We start from the raw sequence: 17,142 nt of genomic DNA, 5'->3' as shown, positions 1-17,142 counted from the left end.
AGACAATATATGCTTGTTTGCATGTCAATAAAGGGGAAAAAACAAAACAAGGAAGGAGGAAACTTCAGAGTTGAACACGGATTAAAATGAATGCAATTCATCCTCAAATAAAAATGCTATAGGATAAAAGCCAAAAACTTTCCTTAGAGTTTTGTATCTCCAGCAACCTGTATTTAAACAGATGTCATTCTTTTTAAAGAACCCTCCTATTCAAACTTCTGAAAAAGAAGATTTGCCTTTTAATGGGAAATCTTTATTCCATCATGGAGGTAAAATACAACTTCACAAGTTTGGTTATCTATTGTCAATTTTAGCAGATTTTTTCCCCTGAACTACTGTAGTTAGCATATAGAAAAGACAGGCTGCAATATATTTGAGGCCAGACTGGAAACATCCACAGGAGGTGTCTTAGCTTGCGCTCGCCATGACAAAGTACCAGAGACTGGGTGGCTTGAACAACAGAAATTTATTTCTCACAGTTCTGGAGAGTGGGAAGTCCAAGATAAAGGTGCCAGCTGGTGAGAGCTCTTTTCCTGGTTTGCGAAGGCCTTCTTGCTGTGTCCTTATGTTGCAGAGAGAGCTGTCTCTCTCTTTCTTCCTCTTCTTGTAAGGCCACTAATCTCATCATTAGGGCCTTACCCTCATGACCTACTCTTACCCCAGTTACCTCCCAGAGGCCACACCTCCAAATATTATCACACTGGGGGTTAGGTCTTCAGCATAGGAATTGGAAGGGGGTGGGGGAGAAAAACATTCAGCTCATAACAGGAGGTATAACTAAAAGAAATAAAACTGGTTGCATTACACACACACACACACACACACACACACACACACACACACGAGACTAAGCCACGCTCCAAAACATTGACAAGAAGACCATGGGTGAGGTTATGCCTAATCTTGAGGGACTACCTCTGAATAATAGAAATTAGAGTAACAATCCACAATGGAAGACCAAATAAAGCTAAACAGGAATGAGTCATGCATTTGACATTATTTTTTAAGAAATCAGAGATATTTAGACATACATAAGTCAGCAGGAAGGTCGAACACTGGTTTAACTGTCCCAAAAGAGCCTTTTGAATTTAACTTGAGCATCTTGGAGCCATAAGGGCTGAAACATCCTCATTTTAAAAGGGTACAATGTTCACTGAAATACAAAATGTTTGTACAAAACTACTCTATTGACTATGATTTCCAATTTATTACCAAAGTGGAAGAAACTGAGTACATTTTATATTTTGTTATGTTCTACCTAATTAGCAAAAACAAAACAAAGAAAGTATATACTGTAATGCTACTATATTTCAGTCCTTATGAAAAAAGGTTGATGACCAGTATAACGACCAGAAAATCAAAAACTTGTCTTGATTAATTGTGATATTAAGGACAAAAACCTGCACATGGTGTGTATTTATTTTGATTTGTGTCCTGCCTGCTTTCAACTAGAATTCATGGTGGTAAAAAATAAATCACTATATTTACCAACTCACGTTTGATTGCACAGTACAGAAAACCCCAGCTACAATGGTTTAATAAGCACATAAGGGAATTTATTGGCCCATATAGTTGAAGACTTGAGGTAGAACCCATATCTAACACAACTAGATCCAAGAATTCAAAGAGGTCAACAGGCCTTGGTCTCCTTATCTTCATATCTCAGATCTGCTTTCCTTTGGGCTGGCCCCATCCTCAGGCACTCTGTACTGTGGAATAAGATGGAGGCCAGAAGCTCTAGTTTTTCATCCCATCCTGTTGGCCATTCTCCTGGAAAATTAACACCTCCTTTACAGTCATGCTAGTAAAAGCATATGAATGCGCTTTGATAGGCCTGACTTGTGTCATGTCATGCCTTCATTCTTGATCCAGTTACTGAGGCCAGGGCAACAGAGCACACTGATAGGCCTGGCCTGGGTCATGTTTCCACCCCCAATCCAAGTACCCCAATCCAAGTACAATAAAACTGAATCACTGACAAATACTGGAAAGCAGAAGTCATGTATAAATGAGGTGATGGTCTTGGGGGTGAGGGGAAAGAAGGGGAGATGATATGTCATAGAAACCTGGATTGAGAAAATGTGGAATGATCAAGTATAAAACTTTGCTTTGAGTTTCCTGGAAGCAAAGGCAAGGAGAGACTTTCAATCGAAAAGAAACACTCGCCTCATCTAAAGAAAGGAAGCTCCCAGCTTGTCGGGTGATATAGATACTTTCTTGGCTCTGAATTCTGAAAAGAACTTGTCTCCAAGTCCTTTAAATAAGACTGAGCAACATAATGAGGGATTATTTTTTTAAAAAGCAAGTTTTTACTGTTGTGGCCTCTCCCGTTGCGGAGCACAGGCTCTGGACACGCAGGCTCAGCGGCCATGGCTCACGGGCCCAGCCACTCCGCGGCATGTGGGATCTTCCCGGACCGGGGCACGAACCCGTCTCCCCTGCATCGGCAGCCGGACTCTCAACCACTGCACCACCAGGGAAGCCCTAAAAGCAAGTTTTTAAATAGAGGTGGTACACATTCAGCTCAATGAAGACCAAGGACATAGCATTACACTGTAGCTCTGGAAAGTCAAGTATTCAAAAGGCTATAGTGACTCAGTCCAAGTATGTAACCTTAATGAAGGACTCAAAGGTAGAAAACCTACAATGAAATACTAGCCCTGCCACTTATTAACAGAGCCACCTTAGCTAGGTCCCTCTTGTTCTCTGAGCTTATGTTTATTAAATGTAAAGAAGTGGTAATAATAGCAATATTTTCTGACTATATGTGAGAATTAAATTAAGTAACATGTCAAAGTACTTTTAACTCTCTAATATGTATGCAGATAGGTAACATATTTTCATCAGAAAAATTTATACTCTAGGATCTTCTAGATAAAGGATAAAGTCAGATCAGTTTATATATATTTTATAATTAATTACATAAAATGTTCAACTGATGAGTCATTAAATAGTGAAAGGCTATTTTAAGTTTTCATTGCAGTACTAGTAAAAGCCTTTTTGACTCCCCACTTTTTATTATTTTGCTCTTAAACTTCTCATGTTTCAAATAAGTGAGGTGTCATCCACAAGAGAAACAGTCATTTTTATTTGTGAAGTACTTTAAGACAGTGATTATAACACTGAATAAAGCTTTGCAGATATTATTATTACCAATATGATCACTACCACCACCATTACTTCTACCAATTGCTACAATTTATTGAGCATTTACTATTGGCCAGACAGGAAATGAAATGCTTCACATACATTAATAACAAAATCCCTGAACTAGAAATGAGAAGGGTGATTTTTATAATGCCTCTCAAGAGCAGTAAAACATTAGACTAATCACTTATCTCTGGTCTGGGTTTCTCTAGGCTTGGACTGGTATTGGTTGCACATCTTTAAAGTTTCCTTCCAGACTTCAATATTCTATTACTACTTTGTCAGGGTCAACTTCATGGTGCAAAGGTTGCTTCTCACATTTGTGGTTTATAAGTGCTTTTACCCCAGTTATGAATTGATACTTTTCTTAGAATGTTCTCTATGGTAGTTTATCAAAAGCAGCACCATCATTTTCTTTCAATGAACTGATGGGATATTCTTCTAGACGAGAGAAGGGCATGTCTTCTAAAATTTGTGGAATTTTGTGGAATGTGTTCTCTGGAAGAAAATAGTAAGGAGCCAATAAGTTTGTGTCACTGCCTTAAATTAGTGAGTGGTCATTGTATTTCAAGCAAAAATTCATTTCTTTTTTTTTTACCTTTATTTATTTATTTAAATTTTTTAAATTGAGATATAACTGACATAAACATGATTTCTTAAATCCCCTAGCAGTTCAGCAGCTTTCATCAGTTAAGGTCATAGTTAATATACCAAATGGTACCTAGCAGTGGTTTTCTTTTCTTTTTTTTTCCTAAATTAATTAATTAATTAATTTATTTATTTTGAGCTGCGTCGGGTCTTTGTTGCTGTGCACGGGCTTTCTCTAGTTCCAGAGAGCGGGGGGCTACTCTTCATTGCGGTGCGTGGGCTTCTCTTTGTGGTGGCTTCTCTTGTTGCAGAGCACAGGCTCTAGGCGCGTGGGCTTCAGTAGTTGCCGCGCGGGTGCAGTAGTTGTGGCTCGTGGGCTCTAGAGTGCAGGCTCAGTAGTTGTGCCTCACAGGCTTAGTTGCTCTGCGGCATGTGGGATCTTCCTGGACCAGGGCTCGAACCCGTGTCCCCTGAATTGGCAGGTGGATTCTTAACCCCTGTGCCATCAGGTAAGTCCCCTTAGCAGTGGTTTTCAGTTTTGGCTACACATTATAGTTACTGGGGAATTTTAAAAAATATTAATCCCTGAATCCCACAACAGAGATTCTGATGCGATTGGTCAAGGGGGGCAGACTGGATATTGGGATTATTTTTTCCAATGCTTTCCCAGATGATTCTAATGTATAGTCAAGATGGAGATTTACTGGCCCATCTGGTGTTATCAGTGAGGCAGGGCATCACATACTCGAAGATAAGATGTGGCAATCAGGAAGAGGTGGTGGATGCTCTGTTGGAAAAAATCAGCAGGATCGACTAGTCGGGCCACAACCAACACTTACACCATATGTGAAACAGGCAGTATAGAAAACGTCTGGTTGTAAGAAGGAGTTTTTACTTATGTATGTTACTTGGGTGGCGCATCAACTGAGTTAAAATGGAGAGGAAATGTATGTCATCTTCAATGGGAGACTGTGCCTTTTTTCTTTTTCTTTTTTTCTGCTGGTTTTTAATTGTCAAAATCCAGAGGAGCACCTGGGAAAGGTATATATTTACCACATTCTCCTGACCCTCCAACCCCTTTTGGGCGGCACCAAATTTCTTTTTCTAATTCCAAGGTCTTTTGGACATGGTTTATAATATCATTTTATCCTGCAAGGTCTATTTTAATTGACAGAACCAATAGACACAAGAAATCATTACCAAAATAAGAATCCAACTCGAGTAATCCTTCGGGGATTTCTTTGCTTTCTTAAATAAAATCCAACACATGGTCCTGTTCTGGCATGTTTGGGAAATTACGCCCATTATGTCTCTTTGTTTGCTTTTAAAACCCGCTTCTTTAATTTCTTGCAAATTTTTCTGTCCAAAGCTAAATTGATTCTGCACAGCAAAGATAAACTCCAGTCCAGAAACTAGAAAGAAAATGTTTATGTGGTTGAGGTGCATATTTATAGAATTCCTGATTGGCTGGTGAGACCCGGAGGGTCAGCAGTCCAGCTTCTGGTAGATACAATGGCCCTTTTTTAGTTCTTTGAAATGAGACGTTTTCATCTCTACCATGAAGCTTTCAGGTCTGGTCTACAGATGGCTGATATTTGTGATCTTTCTTATATCTATTTGTGTCTTCTTAGATGAAATTTTGAGGTTACATGTATAAATAATATGGAAGGAAGTGAATGCTTGAGGTTAATGTTTGTAGGAAAAACCAGGGAGGGGACTTTTTGCTAAAGGTTTTTTAAGAAAGCTACTCTACTTCCTACAGACTGATGTAGTAACCCCAAGACAAGGGGTTTTCACAAATTTTTTTTCCAGTTTTTATAATGAATGCAAAACTGTATCCCATAACCTGAAGCAGAGAGAAATAATCAAATTAGTCACAGTGTTATACAATTTCTTGTTTGTTTGTTTGCCTTTCCATTTCACAATATGATGAGAGAAAAGTAAGATATTTTGAAAAGCAAAAGCGTAAAAAAATAAATTTCCTCCATGTAGCATTTAGGGGTTAAAAAAAAAAAGAATAGGAAAGGCCACTAATTATAATATACTCACTGACTACCTGAAGATTTCAGAGTTTCTATTTTTTTGTATTGATTTTCCTATTGGTAGGAGTCCTGACTGTTTTGTTTCCTCATATCTCAGCCTTTATCACTGTTAAATAATGTTAGATATGTGTGTACATGTATGTGTTTATGTGCATGGCATGTGTTAAAGGAATTTAGAAATGTAGTAACAAATTTTCTCATAATACAATTATATTTTGATTCTAAATGTGGATTTTATTAAACTACAGGATACCTGTAAGAAGCTTTGGCTATAAACAGTGATGATCATTTTGTAATGTATAGAAATATCGAATCACTATGTTGTGTACCAGGAACTAACATAGTGCTGTAGGTCAATTATACTTCAAAAAACAAACAAATAAACAAACTGCAGAAAAAGAGATCAGATTTGTAGTTACCAGAGATGAAGAGTGGGGGCAGGGGGAATTGGATGAAGGTAGTCAAAAGGTACAAATTTCTAGTTATAAGATAAATAACAGGGAAGTAACACACATGATTAATAGAATTAGCACTGCTGTATATTATACATGAAAGGTGTTAGAGAGTAAATCCTAAGGGTTCTCATCACAAAGAGAACATTTTTTTTCTTTTTCTTTATGTTGTATCTATATGAGCTGACGGATGTTCACTACATTTTTGTGGTCATCATTTTATAATGTACGTAAGTCAAATCATTATGTTGTATACCTTAAACTTATACAGTGCTGTATGCCAATTATTTCTCAATAAAACTAGGAGGAAAAAAAGAAGTTTGGGCAGTAAATCTTAGAAAGCAATTTCGATTAGTTTAAGCAAAAATTAAGCTTCATTGCAGGGCTATTGGTGTTATTTCACAGTACCTAAGGGCCAAGATATGTCAGTGTTTTAGGCTACTTTTAAAATGAACTCAATGATCCCTGACTCCTGGTATTTACACCATGTAGAATCTCCTCCCCATGAGTATAGACTGGAAATAGTGACCTATAACAAATAGAATACAGCAAAAGTGACGGGATGTCTCTTCCAAGATTAAGTTATAAAATTCTATAGCTTCCACCTTGTTCTTTCTCTTTCCACTCTGATGAAGGCCGTGATGTGAGCTGCCCTGTGAAAAGCTTATGTAGAAAGGAATTGAGGACAACCTCTATCCATAATTAAGAGGAACTCAGGCTCTCGATGTAACAGTCTGCAAGGAACTGAATCCTGCCAACAACCATGTGAGAGCTTGGAAAAAGATCCTTCCCTAGTTGAGAATTCAGATGAAACCACAGACTAGGTCAACACCTTGACTGTAATCTTGTGAGAGACCCTGAGATGGAAGATCCAGTTAAGCCATGTCTAGATTCCTGACCCACAGAAATTGTGGGGTAATAAATGCTGTTGTTTTAAGTCATTTAGTTTTGAGTTAATGTGTTGCATAACAATAGATAACTAATATAGTCAGCAACAGACTGGAGGAGCGCTAGGGAAATCCATAAAATGTGTCTTTCTGCTCCTTGATTCTCTTTTTCTCTAGTTGTCTATCTCACTCAACTCTCATTACCAAACCACTTTGCCCTCAGTGCAAGATACACCAATAGCTGCCACATTTACCTGCCCTCTGTTTCTGTCATACAGAAGGAAATTAATGTCTTTTTAGATACATTTCCAAAACTCTAATGGCGGGAATCAGATTGGCTGATCTTGGATCAGAAATGCATCTCTGAACCAATCATCTATCCCAGGAGGGAAACACGCAAGGAAGAGACTGTGATTGATCTTGGTTGGGTAAGTGTACTAATGCCACAGTGTCTGGAGTAACTGTGAAGACTGAAGAAGGTAGATGTAATTTGTTTCCTTATTTTGTTCACTTTAGCCTACTGTTTATACAATTTGAATTACTAGTATATGCTAGTAATATATTTGAATTACTAAGCTCATATATACCATTACTCTAAAAAGTAAATATAGAAAAAATTAAGGTCTCCAAAAGACTTCCCACCTAGAAAATGCATCATATGAAACTTGACATTTGTGCAAGGTACATGCCAAGAAGTAGAAAGTAATAGACACTGACATTCTTGATTATTCAGAAAGGATATGGTTTGACATTTAAGGCCAACTGAAGCTTCATACACCCATTGTATCACAGGCTCATTTGGCCCTCCATTCTCTGCCTATTTTCCTACATGTGTAGAAAAACTGATAAAATTCCAGCAAAGTGGGGGAAAAAATGTAAGATCAGTTGTTATACCAGGATGGTGAGCGTTAATCAAGCTACAGTATTTCTCTAGCTACAGTTGTGTAATCATGACAAATGAAAAGATCGCTTCAGAACTGCCTATACTTATAAGAACAGAACATTGACTGTGATCAAACAATGTAGACAAAACAAATGGCTTTGCTGCTGTCTCACTGGGATCCGAACAAAACAAATGGTAGAAGATTATGTTATATATATGTATATATATATATTTTTTTTCTTTATTGGAGGGGACACCCAGATGATTATATTTTGACCATCAGACTTGCTTTGTGTATCAAAGTGTTTTCTAAAAATTAGCTCTGAAATCAGAGAAAATAAGCATACTGTCCTGCTCTTTTGGTGTACTAGGAGTATCAGTGAGAGGTTAAAAAAAAAACATCCTGTTGGAAATGGCCAAGGTAATATGATCATGTGTGCAAGATGCTAAAGGGCAGTTAGTCAGTGCATGGGTTGTCTTTGGAGTCAGAGGCAGGAATGGTGGGGTGATGAGCACACAATATCTATATACAACATAGTAAGTGTCTGAGGCACCAGAGCTTTAGAACCACACTACTTGGGCTCAAATCCTGCTTTTGCCAAGTACTAGACTTAGGGCACATAGTTTATATTCTGTGCCTCAGTTTCTTCATCTTTGAAATAGGGAAAAATTTAAGAGTACCTACCTTTACAGTCTTGTTGTAAAGATGAGATAAAATAATTGATACAAAGAGTCTGGCACAATGCCTAATATATATTAAGCACTCAAATGTTAGCTAAGATTATTACATACTTTTTCATGATACCAGTTATTTAAACTCCCTGAACCTCAATGTCCTTATCTGTCAAATAGGGAACTGATTTTAGCAATGACACCTATAAAGTTGCGTGTATGATCCAGAATATGATATTATGCACTCACTCAATCTAATACATGTTTTCTTAATTCTTTGAAAGTGAGAAGGGAAACTGAGCTGGTAGTTGCTTTGCAATTATCTAGGATCACAGCTGCAGTCAACATGGTGGTAAATTAGTTTCCTAGGGCAGCCGTGACACATTACCACAAACTAGATGGCTTAAAACAATAGAAATTTAGCCCCTCTCAATTTTGGAGGCCAGGATTCCAAAGTCAAGCTTGCAGCAGAGCCATGTAGCCTCTGAAGGCCTTGGAGGAGAATCCTTCCTTGACTCTTCCAGCTTCTGGTGGTTCCTGGTGTTCTTTGGTCTATGGCTGCGTAAGTCCAATCTCTGCCCCTGTCTTCACATGGTCCTCTTCCCTATGTGTGCCTGTCTCCAATCTCTGTCTCCTTTCTCTTATAAAGACACCAGTCATTGGATTTGGAGTCCACCCCAAATCGAGTATAATTTCATCTGGAAATCCTAAACTAATTACATTTGTAAAGACTTTATTTTCAAATAAAGTCACATTCTGAGGTCCTGGGTGGAAATTAATTTGGGGAAGGGCACTATAGTATTCAACCCACTACAGTGGTGGTATTTGCAAACGCCTCCAATTCCGTGCCGTTTTTCTTATTTTCACTTCAACCCATTTACTCAGCCCACATTTTGGGAGTAGCTACTTTGTGTCAGACCCAGGGACACAAAGGTAGTTCCTTAAAAGAGTTCATAATATTTTGAGAAAGATGCACCCTAAATAGGTCTCTGGAACTATAGTGACAGAGAGAAAAAAAGTGGTGCTTTATCCCTAAGTGGTTAGACAGGGCTCCCGGAAGGAAGTAAAACCTGCATCTGTCACGAGTTCTTTACTCATCTACTCAAAGTACCTATGTCAGATGAAGGTGTATGAGGGGAAGGAAGAAATGGACTTGGCCAGACAGGCCACTCTCCCTCTGGATTACACAGAACTAGGCAACTTATTGGGTGCCCAACCAACTTACTTCAAATACTAATAGAATTGCATCCAAAATTCTAGGCAAATGAATATCAACGGATAACAAATTAGAACCCTGGATTGTAGCATTTAGTTTAAAATAGAGCATTGACCTTGAGTCTTCTGAGAAATACATGTATATTTAAAATGGGGAAGTATATTTCAAAATGTATCTGTTTCTGATTATTAATTCACTAGAACAGAATGTCACTGATTTCTGAATTATTTGTTTAATTGACGACAGATTGCCACAATACATGGTGATATTTAAGTTCTCTTTATGGTTATGTTTCTTTTAAGGGAATTTTTTTTTATAAATCTAATTTCATAAATATAATAGTTTAAAATACTCCCCTGCAGCTAAGTGGTAACTGAAACCTAGATGTTAACTTGTCATTGCACCTCGTTTTGCGAGAATAACTTCAGAGGTGCAAAAACACTTATTTTCAGCGCTTGGAATGTCACAAATGTGTTATCTCTAAACTTTGTGAAGTTCACCCCCACCTCCTCCTATCCCACCTAGATTCTTGGTGAGTGTAGGTGTTATGTTTTCTATGATAGAGGCTGTGTCCTCAGACAAAAGCATATGTGCAAGGTGTGTCACAAGATTCTATTATATTTCTACAACAACTACTTCTACTGGCAGGAGCTGGCTTAGGCTCTGTCACTCCAAAACCAAGCTCTGGAGCTATATTGAAGATGCCTTTGCTTTCAGAAAGCCCTGGTATCTCTAAAGAGTAATTTTTAATCTGCGGTAGTTAAACAGAGGGGACTGGCATTGAACGAATTGGGAAGCAGGTAAAATTTTTCATCATCCTTTTGCTTCCCTTTCCTATACACTTGCCTATATCTGAATAGGCAAGTGGAACACAAAGATTTTCAAAGAGGTCAATAAATACTTAAAACTTGTTAACCTTTTTTTGTTTTAAGAATAAGAAAATGGTAAGGAAACAATATGGCTGCCATGAAAAATAAATGCAACAATGACATCTTATTGCTTCCAAGAGCAAGCAGAGTTTTCACAACTGTCCTTCAAAGCCCAGTTTTACCTATCCAATCTTCAGTCATAGCTATCTTTATGATTCCTTTAAAATATGATAAAAGATATGGACCTTCTCATCAAAATAATGCATAAGTACAATTTACAAATGTTTTCAGTGGATTTTTGGTAGATCCCCATCTCCCTTCCCTAGGAACCAAGCCCATTCTCCTACCATCTTTAGGCTCAGACCCACCCTCTCAGATTGAAATGGGGTGGGGGGGGTTAGGGTGGCAGTTATACTTCTCCCTTTCCACGTCAGGCTAGCTTCTGAATGTCTTCTTCCAAGTTGTCACTCTACAGACAGACCCATTGATCCTTCTTATTTTAGGGGTTTGCCTGTCAATCACTGCGGGAAAACACTGTGGGGAAACAATAGCAGGATTCCAAAAATAACAATAAGGCAGTTAAAAAGCTTAACTCTTAAAAGGCCCTCACTCCCTTGCTGAGAGGGTTATAGGATGGCTGCTGCCTGATTTTTTCCTTTCAAGATGGATCCCTTCTGGTGAACTTGTTGGTTGAATTCTTTCTCCTTTCTAGGAAAAACTCAGAGTGTTTTGAAAGTTATCCTGGGAGTAGATTCTCAAATAGATAGTTTGTAGCCCTCAGCTCCTGTGGACTGGGTGAGCACTATTTAATGGCTCTGGGGATTTTCTCACTACGCGGAATCCTTGATCTTTTCCCTAAGGAATAGATAAGTGTCACGCATTTCTTACAAAAGAAAGTCAATGATTTTTAAGAACACTGTAAGGGCATCTTTATGGAAAGAGTTCATTCATTCATTCGAAAAACAATGTAATGCTCACGAACTAAAAGAGAAAGTTGCAACTTGGGAATACAAAAATGATTTAAAAATAAAACTACCCTTAAGGAGCTCACAACCAAAATTTTCATTGTTTTCCTATCTTTTCTGTCTTACATTCTTCTCTCACTCAACTTCATTGTGTTGCAGCCTGAGTGTTTCTTCAGATTTATTGGATGATTTTGAGTTCTAAAAAAGAGATGCTCACCACTCTGAGCATCACTATTTAGGCTCCTTTCCTCCATAACTCCCCTATCTACAGTTGCCAGATCCAGCAATAAAATAACATAGGACACTCGGTTCAATTTGATTTTCAGATAAACAGCAAATCATTTTTTAGCATGAGGATGTTTCAAATGTTGCATGGGACATACTTATACTAAAAAATGATTGTTTATCTGATTCTGACTTACCTGGGCATCTTGTATTTTATCTGGTAACCCTACCCCTACCCCAACCCATCTCTATAAAATATGTTAGCATTTAAATTTAGTGACATCTACAGATTTGAAGAGTGTCTTCTTTATTCTATAATCCTGATCACAGAGGGAAATGGTAAAGGCTCCCTAGGAAACCATCCCTGCCAGGCTGCACTGGCTTGCTCCCATCTGACACCAACCCTTTCAGCTGAACGGGACACCTCAGCCATTGCAACCCCACATAATAGTGGTAGCGTCTGGAGAACGTTTGTTTTCTTCCCTTTATCTCACTGATGTGAATTTTTTACTTTGTTTTTCAACAGAACAAATCCTGTAGGTCTAGTTTGCCTATCACCTGTCCTGGGTCTAGGTTTGTCTTTTACTTTCTGAAAGGAAACTAAATGAGGATAATGTTGGTAATTACTGAGCACGGATTCTCCAGATTCTCTGTGGCAACAATGCAGGAAAGACTAAAGTCTATAAATAACTTAAACCTAAATTTTAACCTTCTCCTCTAAAAAGCAAAGAAGAACATTATAGGCAGAACAACTGATTTGGATGTCATTTCCATTGTTTCACCTGCTTACAATCTGGTAGGATTTAGAAGGGCTCAAGTGAAGCCCGAGATTTTAGATTAGCTCCTCTCTGACAGAATTGGCTGTTCTGAGCACAACAGATACCATAGTTACACAGAGGGAGGTGAACACCAAATATGTAGTTTATTTAATGCAGCACTTTTACAGGTAGAGCATCATGCCAACGGATATCATTTTGTAATCTAAATGTAACTGTAACTGAAATACGTTATCACTATAATATCTGTAATCAGCCATTTCCATGGTAGTTTAACATGCAGCTGCTTTGAAATGTGCTTGCAGACTAGCAAAATGTCAGAGCCACTTTCAAAGGAAGCTGTCTTCTGGGACATCGTTTATTCTTGCTCATAACTTTAATACGATTACCTCCCACTGTAGTGAACTGATTTTCTATAACATTCTAAAGAGATGTGGTCCACAAAAAAAGCTGGAATACTTCCAGTTAGGATGGCCATCTCTGAGATAGGTAACAGAGACTGAAAAATTCCATGACACCCATATCCTGGTCCATTGTTAGATTAATTAAACAAGGAGGCCATTAGATGAGGCCTCAACAGCCTACATAAGCAAACAAAAACCTAAGAATGTAAATGCCTCATGCTTAAGAAACAGAAACCTAAGGACAACGAATCACAAACAACCAGCTAGGCTTGTCCCAAATAATGCTTACACTGTAGTTACTCAAAGAATTGCCTTGCTTTGCTTCTTCCTTTTCTCTATAAAATTCTTTCCCCAGGCTCCTGTAGTTGGAGCACTTCTGGCCACTTTTGGTTTGCTGCTGCCTGGTTTCAATGGACTTTTGATCAAATAAACTCTTAATATGTGTAATATGCCTCAGTTTTTCTTTTAACACCATAAAGAAGTCATTTATGGACCTGACATTTGGCTGCACAGAGAAATGGGGTGTCAACCAGATGATTATTCCCCAAGAGCAGAATCTGAAATAGGAGGGCTGTTTGTACTGCTGGTATGTAAACCCCACTTTTTAGGGAAACACACAAGGGCTCTGTAGTTCTGAAATCTGCATGTGACTTTTTAGGGATTAAGGAAGAGTTCAGAGGACTTGCAAACAGCTTAAAACTTTCAAATGAGGCTGTGCTAACCTACAAGTAAATCAGAATGAGTAAGCTTTTAGGGCAGTCAGAGAGTTCTCAGGCCTGAGACTTGAGGCATAAGGACCTTGCCTTGTAACCTGATTAAGAAATGCCCCTGCCTGTATGTCTTATCTGCTGCTCAGGATAAGTCACATTGCTTTTAATTATTTCTGATTTAGGCCTGGCGGGGTGTGGATCTGTACTGTTTTGATTATATCTGCGGGTTCTGATGATCTCATTACTTTGTTAATTAAATTTTTAGCTTATTTTAATCTTCCTTTAATAGTTCACTTTTAACGATGGGGAAGAGGAAGTAGCACCTCAGAGAATAGTGTCTGCCCGAAAGGTATTTCTGCAGCCTTCCTTCCTATGCTTCTTGTCAGGAAGAAGGCCTGCCAGAGAACCCTAAAGACCCAGGTTAAAAATATTCATCCAGGGGACTTCCCTGGTGGTCCAGTGGTTAAGAATCCCCACTTCCACTTCAGGGGACACGGGTTTGTTCTCTGGTCAGGGAACTAAGATCCTGCATGCTACGCTGTGTGGAAAAAAAAAAATCCATCCAGGTAATTTAGGAAGACCACAGACTAAATTACACTTCTGGGGAGAAGTGCAAATAGCCCTAAAGCTCTGGAAACTGCCAGAAGAAAAATGCCCCAGAGGCTGTTCATGGCAAGGTCTCCAGCAAGTACTATTGTCCCTACTGTTCTTCCCTTTCTGCTTCTTCCTCCCTCCCTCCCTCATCATTCAATTTCATTTGGGAATTATCTCTTCATATCCTTTGCCCATTTCTTGTATGTGTCTGTGTGTTAAATTGGTTTTTCTGTGTTGTTTATCATATTGAGATATAATGCTAGCTTCCTATTTGAACTCTTCAGGCAGAGGACAGGCAGAGGACAGGCTCTGAAAGGAATCAGATTATCTACTAGGTGCGATTATCTACTAGCCACCTAATTCTTGCCACTTTATGTAATGTTAATGCAGGATATATGCCACTGGACACTGGCTCTTTTAGGTGAATGGGAAACAGAAAATGCCAGCTCTTTATTCATTCTATCTAGGCCAACCCATCAAGAATATCAACACTGGGGACTTCCCTGGTGGGGCATTGGTGAGCTCCCAATGCAGGGGACCCGGGTTCGATCCCTGGTCAGGGAACTAGACCCCACATGCATGCCGTAACTAAGGGCCTCACATGCATGCTGTAACTAAGAGTTCGCATGCCACAACTAAGGAGCTGGTGAGCTGCAACTAAGGAGCCCTGGAGCCGCAACAAAGGAGCCCGCCTGCTGCAACTAAGACCCCATGCAACGAAAGAAAGAAAGAAAGAAAGAAAGAAAGAAAGTCAACTCTGTTAAACCTTAAAAAATATTTTTGCTTAGTTGTCATTAGTCTTTTTCCTTTTGTTCATAGTGGGCTTTGGTGACTAGAAGTTTTAAAGTTTCATGCAATCAAATCTATGCTTCTAATTAGGATGTATTTCCACATCAGAGTATCTTGCAATTCCTGCTTTAAAAACCATTGTGAATATAAATTTTTAAATATGCAATTAAGAATAAAAACAGTTTAAATATAATATGTAACTATATATTATCTATATGATTATATGTATTATATATACATAATTATATATTTTATATACATAATTATAATATATAATGTAACTATAATAGCTCAGACCAGCACAGTGTTTCCTGGTGTTTAGCAGTATGACAGTGGACTAGCAGAGTCAGGAACTTGCTTGTCTGATCTCTAACCGTATGCCTGTTGTGCATACTTGATGTTCTGTAGGAAACTCTAAGAAGCTTCCTTTTTCTTTTTCCCTTCTTTCCCGAAAAAGTCAGTCTTAAGAAGTAGAATTGAGCAAGGTAGGCATGAGCTTTAGGGCAGAGCGCAAGTGGAATAGGGATTTCCCTGGTGGTCCAGTGGTTAAGACTCCGCGCTTCCAGTGCAGGGGGCGCGGGTTCAATCCCTTGGTCAGAGAACTAAGCTCCCACGTGCCAAAAAAAAACCAGAGCTTGAGTGGAATGAGGAGGATGTATATCAGCTTTCACTTAATACTTGTAATTGTTAGCTCAAGGTCCATGGCAGGGGAGAATATTTCATGTTCTTATCAAGAAGCTAATTATTTAATAGGAAAACTTTGTTATTTAGGTTTCTGTTGGTTGCAAGGGATAATGACAAGTTAAATTAGCTTAAGCAAAAAATGGAACTTACTGGAAGACTTTGGAGATCTCTCACCGAATCTAAGGAGAAGGTGAATAACCAAGTCACAGGAAAGGCCAGAATGCAGTCGAGTCCTCTGGAGCAAATCAAGTCAGAAGGTTAAATATCCTTAGGTTGTTCTCTATGCCTTTCATGTCTGTTTCTCTTCTCTCTCTCTCTCTGTATTCTTCACATGTAGAAGAAAAAATGACTGCCAAAGGATTCATGATTTTACTTGCAACACATACAACTGCAGGAGAGAGACCACCAGTTCCAGTGTTTCCAGGTCCCCAAATCCCTGTGAATGGAGCCCTTGGCCAACTCGGGCACCCAGTCATGGCTGCTCCTACAGCAGTGGAGCCCTGGGAGAATAAGGAAATGAGGGAGTATTTGAGGGATTTCCCAGAACGGAAATGCTGTGTAGATAACCCCTAATTATCTAGTATGTAGACATTCCTACTTATCTCCATCTCTTAGGGGTATAGGTGATCAGTTTTGCTTTAAACTTATCCTGAGTTAGCTCTGTTCTCTGCAAAGGACTATACTCAACTCTGGTGGTGAACTCAGGAAAAGGACAACATTTATAGAAGTGAGAATTTTTTGGTTAGTATGTTGCCTTCTGTGTTACATGGAGTCTATAAGAGATTGTCGAAAGTGAGATGTCAAAGTGTAAGCCTATTTTTAATGAATAAATTCTACCAGTTACTTTCCAAAAAGATTTCCTATAACCACATGAGCACTGGACATCATTAACCTTTGTAATATTCATCAATCTGATAGGTATTAAATGGCATATTGTTTTGTTTTGCGTTTTTCTGACTACTGGTAAGATTGGTATCTTCTACTATATTTATTATCCACTTTACTTTTTTCTCTAATACATTTCCTGTTCCTATATTTTGCCTATTTTTCTCTCGTTAGTTTTTTTTTTCAACTTGTAGTAGTTCTTTGTGTGACGATATTAATGTATTACATTTTAATTTTTTATTACATATTTAATATTAGTAATAATCTCTTCGGGTAATGATCCCTGGTGGTCCAGTTGTTAGGGCTCCACGCTCCCACTGCAGGGGGCACCGGTTTGATCTCTGGTCGGGAAAC

The 17,142-nt window shown here is 38.6% G+C and overlaps 1 long non-coding RNA gene across 1 annotated transcript; it reads right to left on the bottom strand.

Annotated features, from left to right (window-relative positions):
* Nucleotides 1-3,072: 3,072 nt before the first annotated feature.
* Nucleotides 3,073-16,936, bottom strand: LOC113620829 (uncharacterized). Its single transcript, XR_003432939.1, has 2 exons — nucleotides 16,054-16,936; nucleotides 3,073-3,645 (listed from the first exon to the last, which is right to left on the bottom strand). It is a non-coding gene; the product is annotated as an uncharacterized LOC113620829 (long non-coding RNA).
* Between the last annotated feature and the right edge of the window lie 206 nt (nucleotides 16,937-17,142).

Source organism: Aethalodelphis obliquidens, unplaced genomic scaffold, assembly GCF_003676395.1.
Source record: "Aethalodelphis obliquidens isolate GAN/ISIS:26980383/991018 unplaced genomic scaffold, ASM367639v1 scaffold8, whole genome shotgun sequence".
NCBI lineage: Eukaryota > Metazoa > Chordata > Mammalia > Artiodactyla > Delphinidae > Aethalodelphis > Aethalodelphis obliquidens.
Note: the sequence above shows the minus strand (reverse complement) of the source record. Positions and strands in the feature narration are given on the sequence as shown.